This window comes from Phalacrocorax carbo, chromosome 4, assembly GCF_963921805.1.
Source record: "Phalacrocorax carbo chromosome 4, bPhaCar2.1, whole genome shotgun sequence".
Classification (NCBI taxonomy): domain Eukaryota; kingdom Metazoa; phylum Chordata; class Aves; order Suliformes; family Phalacrocoracidae; genus Phalacrocorax; species Phalacrocorax carbo.
The window spans coordinates 7,707,706-7,719,920 of NC_087516.1; the positions used below are offsets into that span (position 1 = coordinate 7,707,706).

The following is a 12,215-nucleotide window of genomic DNA, read 5'->3' on the forward strand; positions in this document are numbered from 1 at the left end:
TGTATAAATTACCAGTATTACATTTCATTTTTCCTGGGGAAAATATAGTTGAATTTCACGTCAAGAAAAGTAGCTTTTTTTTTTTATTCTTTTCAGTTCTGTACCCCACCCTTCTCAGCGGAGCTGCAGTTTTTCCTTTTGTATTTCCAAGTCAGTGCCATCCAAATACAGGCTTCTCTTTGTTGCCATTTTTATGTGTAGCAGTGTCTCCTAGGAGCATTAATAATCCTCGTTATCCCTTGCACAACCCTAATCAAAAGGAGCAAATTATTTAGGCTTATACTTCTTGGCTCTCACTCTATTCCTCATAAAATGTCAGAATATCTCAAAGATCAGGAGATGAGCAGGTCTTTGTTCATTAGTCTGCCCTTAGTTCCTCACATCCCAATCTCCTTCAACAGGATGCTGAGAATTCTGGCCCTAACACCCCAAAATCCTTGAGTAAACCCATTGATACGAATGAGACTCCTGAGGTGCTGAAAGTTAAATATATGCTTAAATACCTTGCTGGATAATGGATGGAACATTCAGCACTATATAAGACTAAGATCTGGGTAGTTTCCTACACTTTTTATGCCTAGAGAAAATGGCCTAGTTCCTTCATGTAACAAGGATCAGCAGTAGGGTCTTCTGTCTGAACCAGGAAGTTTACAAGGAGATGCGTGAAGAAGGAAATTTGGTCACCATTTTTCAAAAGTTAATAATTTAAAATAATTATATCATATTATATTAAAATAATAATTTAAAAGGTTTTTTTTAAAAAAAAAAAACAAAACCAAAAACAAAAAAACCCAAGCATGTTGCTATATTATGTCTAGTGAATAATAGGACCAAATCAGAAACTTCTTAGAATTTTAGGGCATGTTGATTTAAACTGTATAAGAAAATTAATGCTAACTCCAAAGGTTTGGACAGAAATACTCATGAAGTGAGACGTTTAGTTTGGAAACATTCCTATGTTACACTCTTTCATTAAATAAATAAACACCTTTGATTTAAAAACCTCGCGTTAGTCAGCCCTCCAACTGTTCATTTTCACAGAACTGGATGTGATGTGTCAGCCTGCGGTCACAGGGTACATTGAAGAAAAGGTGCTGAAGATACAAATGCAAAGCCCTCAGACCGCTAACCACCAGTTAGAAACATAGTTCTTTAATCTGTGTTAAAGGATTGTCACTAGCATGAAATGAGAAACTTTTGATTCAATTCACACTGATACCAACGATCTGTATCATTGACTCAGTTCGCTGCTTTGTAAGAGAGATAGAGCTGCCCTGATACTTATCTCTATTCAGCATGGGATTTCAGGGTAAAATTGCTATCAAAAGGGGACAGGCGGGAAAAGGAACAAGATTTCCCGTAAACAAACTTAATCACCTGAAAAATATGGCAAGAAAAACTTGGCACATAAGGAAGGAGAATCTAGAGACCTGATCCTGCCAACACAGAGGACCTGCTTTTCCACTTCCTTATGCTTTATAATGTCATGTTTATGTGAAAAAACTAGAAGCTCCTTTCCTTCTGCTGGTAGCATTTTGCACTCACTTTTCACAGAGATAAACAATGGCTCATTTCTGAATGAAGAACAAGGTATGCATCATTGGGCTTCTGCTTCTGCTTTGAAAGATAGAAAGTGTTCAGAAATGTCCCTGTTTCACTAAGAGTCCAGGGCAATGACTGTGTTCTCAATCCCTTCTGCATAGGTTGGTAGGTAAATGTATGAGTGTGTGTATATGTATATTTATGGAGAGAGCAAGCAAAACTGGATTATTTCTGACCAAGGACTTAATCATCTTTTAAATATAAAAATACTCATTGATCTCAGCAGTGAAGTATCAGGATCAAACTATCTGACAATCACATTTAGAAAATATGCTTTTGACAAATGGAAAATCATTTTATACACACATCTCTTCTTTTGTAATACTTTGGTTCTTGCAGGGGTTTATTATCTGACTATCACACTCACCAACTTCGTTTGATGTTGTAGGTACTCAGAAAGAATGTAAAGCTCAGTTACATTTTCCAAGATGTTTCAGGGTCCTGCTCCTAAAAAAATATTAACATATCAAGGGAAAATGAAAAAGCTTTTTCTGTGACTAACTTTCCCTTTAATAAACATATAACACCCATGACAAGCAGAAGAATGGTCTTTTCCAGTTGATGTAGAGACAATAAATCCCTGTTTACAGCAATGCGTTCATACTGCATTTTGCTAGGAAGGTACAGAACTACCTGCAGAAATTTCCTGAAACAACTGAGAAATTCCAGGCTGTTTTCTGCCTTGTCCGTTGTGTAGTCGCTATACTGAGCAGGCTGAAATGCTACTTCTTTTATTGGGCAGTGATTCAAAGCCAGGTTACACCATGTGTGACCTCTTAAGTTTTGAAATGCCCTTTCATAATGTCTCTAAATCTTGAGTCCCCAAACTGTACCTCTCTCAGCTAATCATTCTGCTAGGTGTCTTGCAAATTATTACCTGATCTGCAGATCCTTTCCGGGGAAAGGACTGAGACAGTCACATCTGTGGGTATTACAAAGAGAATTATAGAGGAACAAAGGGATGTTTGAGTCACATTGAAAATTATTATTAGCTGACCTGTTTAAATCTTTGAGAATTCTCCCATCATGGAATTTTCTTCAATATAAAAGTGATTCAATATAGATTTGTAATAGTATGATTACAAAAAGTAAATAAATAACTGATCTCTAACAGCCACTGATGAAGTAATTCTTATCGGAACTGATTTACTTCTACCAAGTCAGCCCCCCCAAATACCTTGACAACATATTGGTTCTGCATTAACCAGCTTCTGCCTCTGGACACGTAGTTTAGAAAGTAGAGTGCATTATTACAGCACAGGGAAACATTACAAATTAATGGAGATTCTTCACCCATATATAAATGAAATATAATGAGCCAATTCCATCCCTAATATAATCCTCTGAAGGCTAGGATTAATTTGATCATGTGTTTATTTGTTGAGCAATCAAGGCAATAAGTAAAAAAGAGTAAGGCCAAACTTGGAGTCAATAACAGTTCGGTTGCACAGAATATTTCCTAGAGATTGTCCACAACAGTTTACTTTTGAGAAATTATTACCCCAGCAACTCTGCCAAGGCTGAGCAGAGCACAGATTATGTGCTACAGATGCCTAAATTAGACTAAGGACTAGTAAAATTTACATACCTGGGGTGCTATTCTTACACCTACTAAGGTTGTTGACTTCGGTGACAGCACAGGAAATGTTCATGCTTTTATGAAGATGTACTTTGTTTGTGTCCTAGTCACAAACTGGTCTTGTGCTGTTGTTCCAGATGCCTCCTGTTCTCTCACCACCTAACTGTCCTCCTTTCAGTTAGCTGCTACAGCCCGCAGCTCTGTGCGGGACAAGTGACCTGTAGTATGCTACATTAACCCTGTGCTGATTACTGTGATGTTTTATACAAGTTGCATTGAGAAGGTTTCAGATATTTTCCACTCAGTTTATAACTTGTCAACACACAGATCGTGTACAGGACTTTGTAAACACAGAAAGCAACTGTTGTTCAAGTCTGATGGCTAATGACTTTCCCATCTGCTGGCTGGAAGTCAAGGGCAGTTTGAACAGTACTTAGCATATGTAGAGAGCACAAACACCACCCAGAAACTGTCCCTGGTAACGTATCAAGCAGATATACAGCTGTTTCAGAAGCACACATTCACAGAGTGTTTGATTATATCGCTTGTAGCTTTCTCTGTACACAAAAGTTCACCAGTGTAAGTCTTAAGGAAATTAAGGACTGTACATAGTTTTCACATCTCCCAGTTACCACTAAAGTGTAGTTTATTTGTGAAACTCCCACAGCAGGTTCTTGTAACTGACAGCTGATAAAAACTGTGGATTATCAAATGTTGAGCAAAAGATTGCACAAGTCGAGGAAAATGTCACAGAGTTCAAGCCTTCAAAACACGCCCCACTCTTGCGTCCATCTAGAAAACATGCACTTAATGATAAAAAGCTTGAGAAGTACCACTGATGACTTCCTGAGCTCATAACATTTGTTGCAAGATGGAGCAAACTGACAGAGTTCAATGTCATTGCAGGAAGCCAGAATCACTCTCTGGCTTGGAGGTTACTGCAAATCCGTAACCAAGATCCAGATGAAGGTTTTTTGGTGAAGATTTCTTTGCTTCTGTGCTATGCAAAACAGATACACATTTTCTCCTCGACCCTTTCTTCCCAAAGCATCAGACATCCTACGAGATATTTCAATTCTGTAACTCTGTGTGAAACAGCCATCTCCCAGAAAAACAAACAACAGGCCCGGAAACATTTGGTTTATTTTTAAAAGATATTGTTCTATTTTTTCTAATGAGATGAACTTTTGCAATAAAGGAAACAGGAAGTGGGTGAGCAAAAGGGTCAGAAAGGTAAAAGTTGTCCATATTTGTTTCTAGTCAGTGCAATGAAACCGTTCCCCATCCCCTCCAAACTACCACAAATCAACAAATTGCACAACAGTGCTTGTTTTGAACTAGAAAGATCTCTTTCAGATGAGCAGAGAAGGATACCAGAAGATGCAAAACTAACCAAGACAAACAGAAACGGAGTGATATATGTCTAAGCAACAACAACCAAATGCACGAAGCTAGTGCTTAAGTGACAGAGGCAAAGGAATGCAAAGGCAGCTTCCATTTCATGCAGGGCTCTTGAGTATGCACTAGAAAAAATAGGAAATATGCTAATAAAGGGGTCTTTTAGATAAATCTTATCAAAGATAGATTATATTCAGAAAGTAGTTATGCAAATCTTAAGTTCAAAACAATGAGTCGTGAGTAAAAAGGAGAAAAATACAAACAGAAAAAGCAAAAGAAATCCCAAGGAATCATTTTACAAGAAAATACAGAAGCAAAATAAAAATATTCCAATGCGCAAAAGAAGAGTTAGTTCGGAATAAAACTCAGTTGTTTGCATATTTTATTCCAAAAGTTCTAGCTATCTCCACCCATGGACTAATGTGCTTTCCAGGTAAAATATATCTGCACAACAATACCTCTAATAGACTTCATGGAGCCAGCTGAACTCCCTTCCCTGTCCTAGGCACCACTAAAATCAGACATCTAGATGTGTAACATATGGCCAGAAACTGGATTTTTCTGCTTTTTAGTGCCCAGGCAGATTAAGAGAAATAAAACAGGACATTAGATATTTTGACTTTCCATTTAAGCTAAATTATATTTATTTTTAAATAAGCTCTTTGTATTCTTTCAGGGACTAGTGTCATCAGATAGGGTAAAACCATGTTAGGAGAGCATTAACCACAACACGACCCCTCCAGAAAGACACCACAGAAGTGGCCATTTGCTGGTTCAGCTTCACTGACTAGACTCGCTGCCAGAACAAGCTGCAGTAGCCTGACAACTCATCTCACACAGTAAAACCCCTCACAATGATTCTCCGTCACAGTAAAACTTTCATTCAAAGTTAACTATTTTTCACCATCATTTATAAAAGGGGAAATAGGCATTTGCCCTTCCAATCTTCTAAATGTGCGTTGATTATCATAGTATTAAAAGAAAATTACCAAAATCAGAGAAAGCCAATAAACTCACTGGGTTGTTTCCTTCCCAATTTATTTTCAAGCAAATAAATTATTTGGTTACACCTGCCCTTTTGGCTGTGAGGCAGTAGGTGTAAGGGCGACCTCAAAGCCAGGATCAAGGCCAACTTCCTCCAACATCCATATTATTTATGTATTTACATGTCTGTTCATACATTTTTATGCATGTTTATGTATCGCTAAAGTGTCCTCAGAGCCTACTGTGAAAGAGCCCATCTAGTGCACCCAGGAAATTAAATTCAGGTACCTGGTATTTTCAGATCTCACTCTTACCTGCTGTGTCCTTCCTGGTTTACATCCACAACACCTGCCTGCCTTTGCAGTAATGTCACTGGGAAGAGCAGGGAGCCCAGCATTAATCCAGGCTGCCTAAAAGGACAACGGGTACATCAGCAGCAGCGTCCTACAGTGCCCTGTGTGAGCACAATTATACCCGGTGTCACCCGCTCCACCCCGCCCTGCCCTCCAGCACGACCCAGTCCAGCGGCGTACTCCTCTGACCACCCTCCGCACCCCTCTGAACCTCAGCTGTGGTGTTCAAGCACAGCTCTAAACTCATAGATTTTAAAATATTCCCAGGACAAATAAACTAAGATACAGTGTAGTTCTTGTCACATTTACTGCCACTCTAGAAATTTCCGTTTGAATAAAATTTTCAGCAAAGAAAACTCCAATAGGCTTGATAAATTCTACTGATAAAATCTGGTACATTAAAGCATCTTCATATGCCAGACTTTGTTAGGTTATACTTTGCTCTTCTCCATTTCTGGTATCCTGTAAGAAAGTGTACAAGTCCTCTTGTAACGCTCTTGTTCCAAAAACTGTCACTAAAACTGAGGAAAAATTGTAAAATTTGCAACTTTTCTTACTTGACGTAAGCGTGACAATGGCAGTGGGTGGATCAGATAGACACAAACCTGATTTCTGCAGAGCACAGCTGGAAGAGCAGCGATCTAAAACCATAGAATCAGTGCAACAACAACAGTAGCCTTTTAAAATCTCAGACATGCAATACAAGTTCAAGGCAAGCAGCTATGGTTCATATGACCCATTTGTCTTTGAATGATTTTATTTTTCTAGGCTTTTGAAGAGCTTCAATTCATCGCTGCCTCCACAGCCAGTTTTTGTTGTTGTTGCTGGGGGCTTTTTTCAGTAAGAGCATCCCGTCATGAGCTCTTTGCTCATTTTATTGAAGGGTAGTTTTTTGTAGAACATCTCATGGAAAAACTCCATTGAATATTTTAAAACCATCCTTGGGAAGAATCTCTTTTGCCCTGAGGACACATCACTGGAGTTAGGAAAAAGAGCTCCAGAGTTATAGCTGCAGCCAGAGTCCCCCACACTGCATTCTCCTATGGGGTCCACATTACAGAAACCACAGAACAGCCATTCACTGACATGTTTTTAATTATGTATATTTTTTACTTTACTTTGTGGTTTTCTTGTAGCTTTTACTTCTGTGACATCACTTTTTCTTTTTTATATTAAAAGCCAGGGACAGGGACAGAAGGGGAAGCAGACCCAATCCGCCAGAAACATTGGGAAGGATCTTTCAGATTAAGACAAGAATTTGCAACCTTTTTTTCTATACAGTTCCTAATGATGAAACATATTAAGCTGCCTCCCTCCAAGACTTTTGTGTTACATCCCTTTGGACTGCACATCTGTACACCTCTCAGCACAACCAGTTCTAACAGCATTAGCCACATTAACAAACAGATCAAATGGTGTGTTGTCTTTAGGAACTGATTATTTGACGCCTCAGAAAAAAGGGCTTTTAGGATATTGTGTTAGATTTACTCAAAGAGTAACCCAAAACAAAAATCCTGCTTGTGAAGTTTCTATTACTGTATTTTTGCTGTGCAAAGGGAAGAAAATTCAAGGTAGGTGGCATAGGAAGTACTTCACACATCTTTATCGGAGAGCTGCTCCTGCACTTACTTCTCCTTTTACCTGCCTTCTTGCTGACAGAGGAGTTTGTCAGACACGTTTGATTCACACGTAGACAGGCCTGAATAGCTGTGGTTGCAAGGAAATGTTAAAAGTCCCTAAATACCAAGTGTGGTTCCCATCACACATAAAAGAAAACAAACTGAACTTTATCTGGAAAATATCTTTCTCACTGTGCTTGAAAAAGGATCATGTCACAGTGATTCACCATTACACGCTGATTTCGAGTGAATACATCGAGAGTGCAGAAGCAGTCTTATCTACCCTATTATCTACATATCATAGCATTGAAAAGGCAAGGGACAGGCTTTGCTCTTAAGGCCCCGCGGAGGGCGGCCCAGGACCTTCCAGGGGCGTTTCGGTCCACGTGCTGACTGCACGCCTTCCATTACACTTAGCGTGGGGCCCAGCATGTCCCCCAGCTATTTCATCACATCTGCCATTGCTAAGTTCTTGGAGCCAACAAACTCGGGTTTTTTCCTACTCTTTGTGATACAACATGAACTTTCCTTGTTTAGTTTATGTTCCAGGAGACAAATGATGGGGAAAACATTTCTGAAGCTCTTTCATTTGTCAATGACAAATGCAGAGATTTATTGAAACACCAGCACAATGGAAATATTGACTCTGGTCCTTCAGTTCAGATGAAAGTGCTACCTAGGTGAAAAGTGTCGTTATTGTTATGAATCAACTGCACACACATCACGGGCATAACTAAGTAACGTTTATTGCCAGTAACCTTTGTAATAATCATAGTTTCCACTGAGGACTCTTTAGTTAACTATCAAACTCTATGGGTGAGATTTCAAGAATTGTCTGAGTAAATTTGGTGCCAGCTCAGCTGGAAAATTGCTGAGAAAGGGGTGCCTAACTCCCACAGGGCCTTTGAGAAAAGGCTCATCTTGCATTAAGTGGGGAGGAAACAGAAATTCAGATTCACAACAAGAGCATGAGCAAGAAAATGGCATATTGAGCAACTTTGAAGGGAAAGTTCTGTGTCACTGAAGGACAAACTATTGCAGAATCTGGTTATTTACTGGCATTGTACTTCACTTCACCGCCAGGAGACAGCAAAAATTAAAAAAGATGTCCTGCAATGTCTCGGATCCTTCCTTTCAGCTCTCCAGAGCCTTTTAGTGGCAAACTCCATTCAACCACAATCCTATCTCCAGCATTATTCAACATCTGTAGAGAGTAAAGACGAGAGACAGACAGATACCACAGGGATGGGACCAGAAGGACAGCAGTACAGTCTGCTGCTTGAGTTTCTCTCTGCCTCACGTCACAATATCATTGTCTATATTCTTCAGTATGTTCCTGGAGGGAAAACAGCTAAAACTGTTGATATGAGGGTGATGCTGATGAGATACATTTTAAGCAAAAAAATACTTTCTACAGCATCACCTAATATTTAGGCATCCATCCTCAGGTTGTTAAGTATCCCTTCAGGCCTTCTGCACTCCTCATGCTTCTGGAAGTTCATTTAATGACAGCATAAAACCCACTGATTTGCATCTGAAATTCACTGAATACAGCATGAGGCCAGATACTGTCCCATGCTTACTGAGGAAAGATTTTTTGGTTATAACCTTTCCTATCACAGCTCTAGCCCTGAAACCTGTTTGCTGGGGGTTTTTTATACAGTTGAGACAGCAACAAAAATCACCACAGGAGCCACATGAGTCTTTCTCCTCTGTACTTGCTCCCTCCGCTGCACTGAATACACTCAATATGTCTTGACACTCCATGTCCTCCATGGGGTTTGCTCCAATTGACAGTTCCTTCCCTCCCCACTAACGGCTGTCCAAGGACATCTACTTTTCTATGGAAACACCGCTGAATGGGGGCACCACTTCCCAGGGAGGACTGGAAACTGTTCAGGGACTGCGCACAGCTGGGAACTTACCCCAGCAAGAAGTCAAGCAGCAACACATCTGCTAAAGCAATCCTATTTCCTTGAGTAGATGAAGAGCTGAGTGAGAGTATTGCTGCTCTGTCTAGTTTTGAATACTTAGTGGGTCAGATACCACAATGAAAGGATGCCCAAATAAGCAAGCGCTGGGGCAGAGTCTTTCATCTGACTCACTTATGTTTACTTAATAAATGGGAATAAACACAGTCCATGGATAAGGGCCTGCACTTAGAGTGTACTTGCTTCTCAGTTAAAAATTCAACTACGACAACAAGCTACAGGTTCTTTATTCAACTCCAAAGATCATTTACACTTCTGAAACACAAACGACCTGATATATAGTGAAAACAAACCCTGTAGTAGCAATTCGGAGAATGCTGCAACATTTTAGCCAGTTTGAACTGCTTTTACTAATTTTCACAAAGTCCATAATAAAATGCTTCCTGAGATCTTGTTCTGCATCCATATGTTACTGAAATATAAATTTACCATAAAAATATTTTTCAAATTATTTAGTTTTCTCATCTTGCTGAGTTGTTTCATGAGTCTCCAGATTAAAATTGTGGTAGAGCAGTGGGCTAACAAGGATTGTGCCCAGTTTATGTCAGGAAACAGCTGGCTGCAAGACAAAATATTTAATGGGAATCTTTATACTCTGTGGGTTCCAGCCCTCACAATTATTCCTGACCTTTCTCCTGTACACTCTAGCAAAAGCTGAAGCTTTGACAAGAAGAGCTGAAAAAACTGATGTTGACCAACAGGTTTTTCTGAGTGTGTTTTTTCAGTACCTCTTTCATTTCATGATTGTTCTTTTGTCCTGTTTTAAGTTGTTCTTGTTGAACTTCCAGTTTTCTCCCTTAGTAGGAGCCTGCAGGGGAAGTGGTCTGGTGCCAGGGAGTGGAAAGAGATGATGATGCGCAGCACCTTCTTTAGACCAACAGACTGCAATTAAAAGAAAAACTCATTAGTTACTATAGAGCCCTGATCCTAGCATTTTAGTTAAGGTAGAAAGATTCTTCCATTTCTGAAATTCAAAGAACAGGTAAATATCAATTGTTTTGCAACAGGGCTCCATTTTGTCTTAAGAAAAAGCACGCAGTTAAGTTGAAGCTAGTCAAGGAAAATTATCCTCCCTTCCAAGTTCAGTATTAGGTTTCAACCTAGGTTTTGACTTACAGCATACAACAAGGCGGCAGAGGTGCAATGTGATGAAAGGGTGGCAGCGCTGCAAAACCTGGGAGCTGGCTTTGCTGTGACAGCTACATGGATTCCATTTTCCTATCCCTGCTGCAGGGATGTAACGCCGCCAAGGTGGAAAATACCAAGCTTGACCTTGCTCAGAGGGTATGAAATCCCAGTGCTCATGGGCTGCTGCAGCCTATGAGAAGAGGAATGTTACAGGCTTAAAGGGAGACTGTAACCATGCCGGAAACCCCAGATGGCCTCGTTTAGATAAGGGCAAGCTTTCAGCTGGAAAATAAACCCTGTAAGTATGAACCCGGAGCATTTGTGAATTACCCTACAAATAGCTAATCTGGGACCCTAAAGGGACACCCACCCCCCACCCCCTTTCCAGTATGAAAGAGGTCTCTGGAGAGATCTCTTCATTTGATGATTCGATTAGACAAAGTCACTGTAAGAAGAGAAAATTGGTCTCTGAGAAAGCAGTGGGAAAGACAAAGCTGATGAAGATTTTTTTCAGTAGGAATATCAGGAGTCTTAAAAAACCTCAAACCACTGCCTGTGTTCTATTTTAGCTGCGTTACTGATACATATTGACTGCAGGGAACAATTTCAAAGCACTTTCTAGAGCTTAACTGTCTATACATTGATACAGAATATATCAATATTCTGTAGTAAGGAAAGATTGGCAGCTAAATTTGAAAGACTAGATCAAGGATTTGAGATCCAACATTTGCAACAATCTGACTGGGCATTTAAAAAGAAGTCTGTTTATTTTGCAAATAGTTCTTATTTCTAGAGCCAAAAAAAGATTGTAAAAGAATTGGATTAGTAACCAGGAGTCCAAACAAGCTTATTCAGCTTATTTTACTGCTTACATTGATGACACTCTCTTTTGTCTTCATCCAGTAGTGGGAAGTGCTTTATCATCTTCTGGTTTGGAAAAAGACCCAAGCAGCTAATGTAAAAAAAAATATATTCTCTGTTAGCTGCAGCATGATTCATTTTCCACCCCACGAGATCACTGTGAGTTTGAAAGCACCCTAGAGCTTTATTTGCTACATTATAGTCATCAAGGATCATAAAGCATCTTCTTCCTTCCGCACCACTAGCACTTCAGAGAGCCAGTATGGTTGAGTGGAATGAGCAAAGGATTGAAAACCAGGAAATTTTTATTATAAACTTAAAACAGCTTGTGACTTGCCTTTGGCCTGGGTTAAATAATGCTGGACTCAGTTCTCTGAAGCAATACAGTCCTCTACTCCAGCTAAAGAAATTACAGACCCCAGCCCATATGACACCCAGGCATTGATACCTGCATTATAGAACAGGGATAATAATACTGTTGTTTTTTTCATCAGGCATTTTGGGTTTCATTGATGAAGAGCAGAAGGTAACAGGAAAAGATTTTGATTAAGGTGTGTAAATAATTTTCAAAAGAGAAATTACTCATTATAGTTATTCCACATCATTCCCCCTAGAAAAGCACATGGAAGAAAGCCTGCACATTGCATTTCCCTGTTGCTATACAGAAAGTTGACCTGGGGACTTCTCCCCTTTCTACAAC

The 12,215-nt window shown here is 39.6% G+C and overlaps 1 long non-coding RNA gene across 1 annotated transcript; it reads right to left on the minus strand.

The window, feature by feature from the left end:
• Positions 1 to 9,753: 9,753 nt before the first annotated feature.
• On the minus strand, positions 9,754 to 11,595 carry LOC135313241 (uncharacterized). The gene is made up of 3 exons (XR_010372870.1): positions 11,527 to 11,595; positions 10,643 to 10,844; positions 9,754 to 10,408 (listed from the first exon to the last, which is right to left on the minus strand). It is a non-coding gene; the product is annotated as an uncharacterized LOC135313241 (long non-coding RNA).
• Between the last annotated feature and the right edge of the window lie 620 nt (positions 11,596 to 12,215).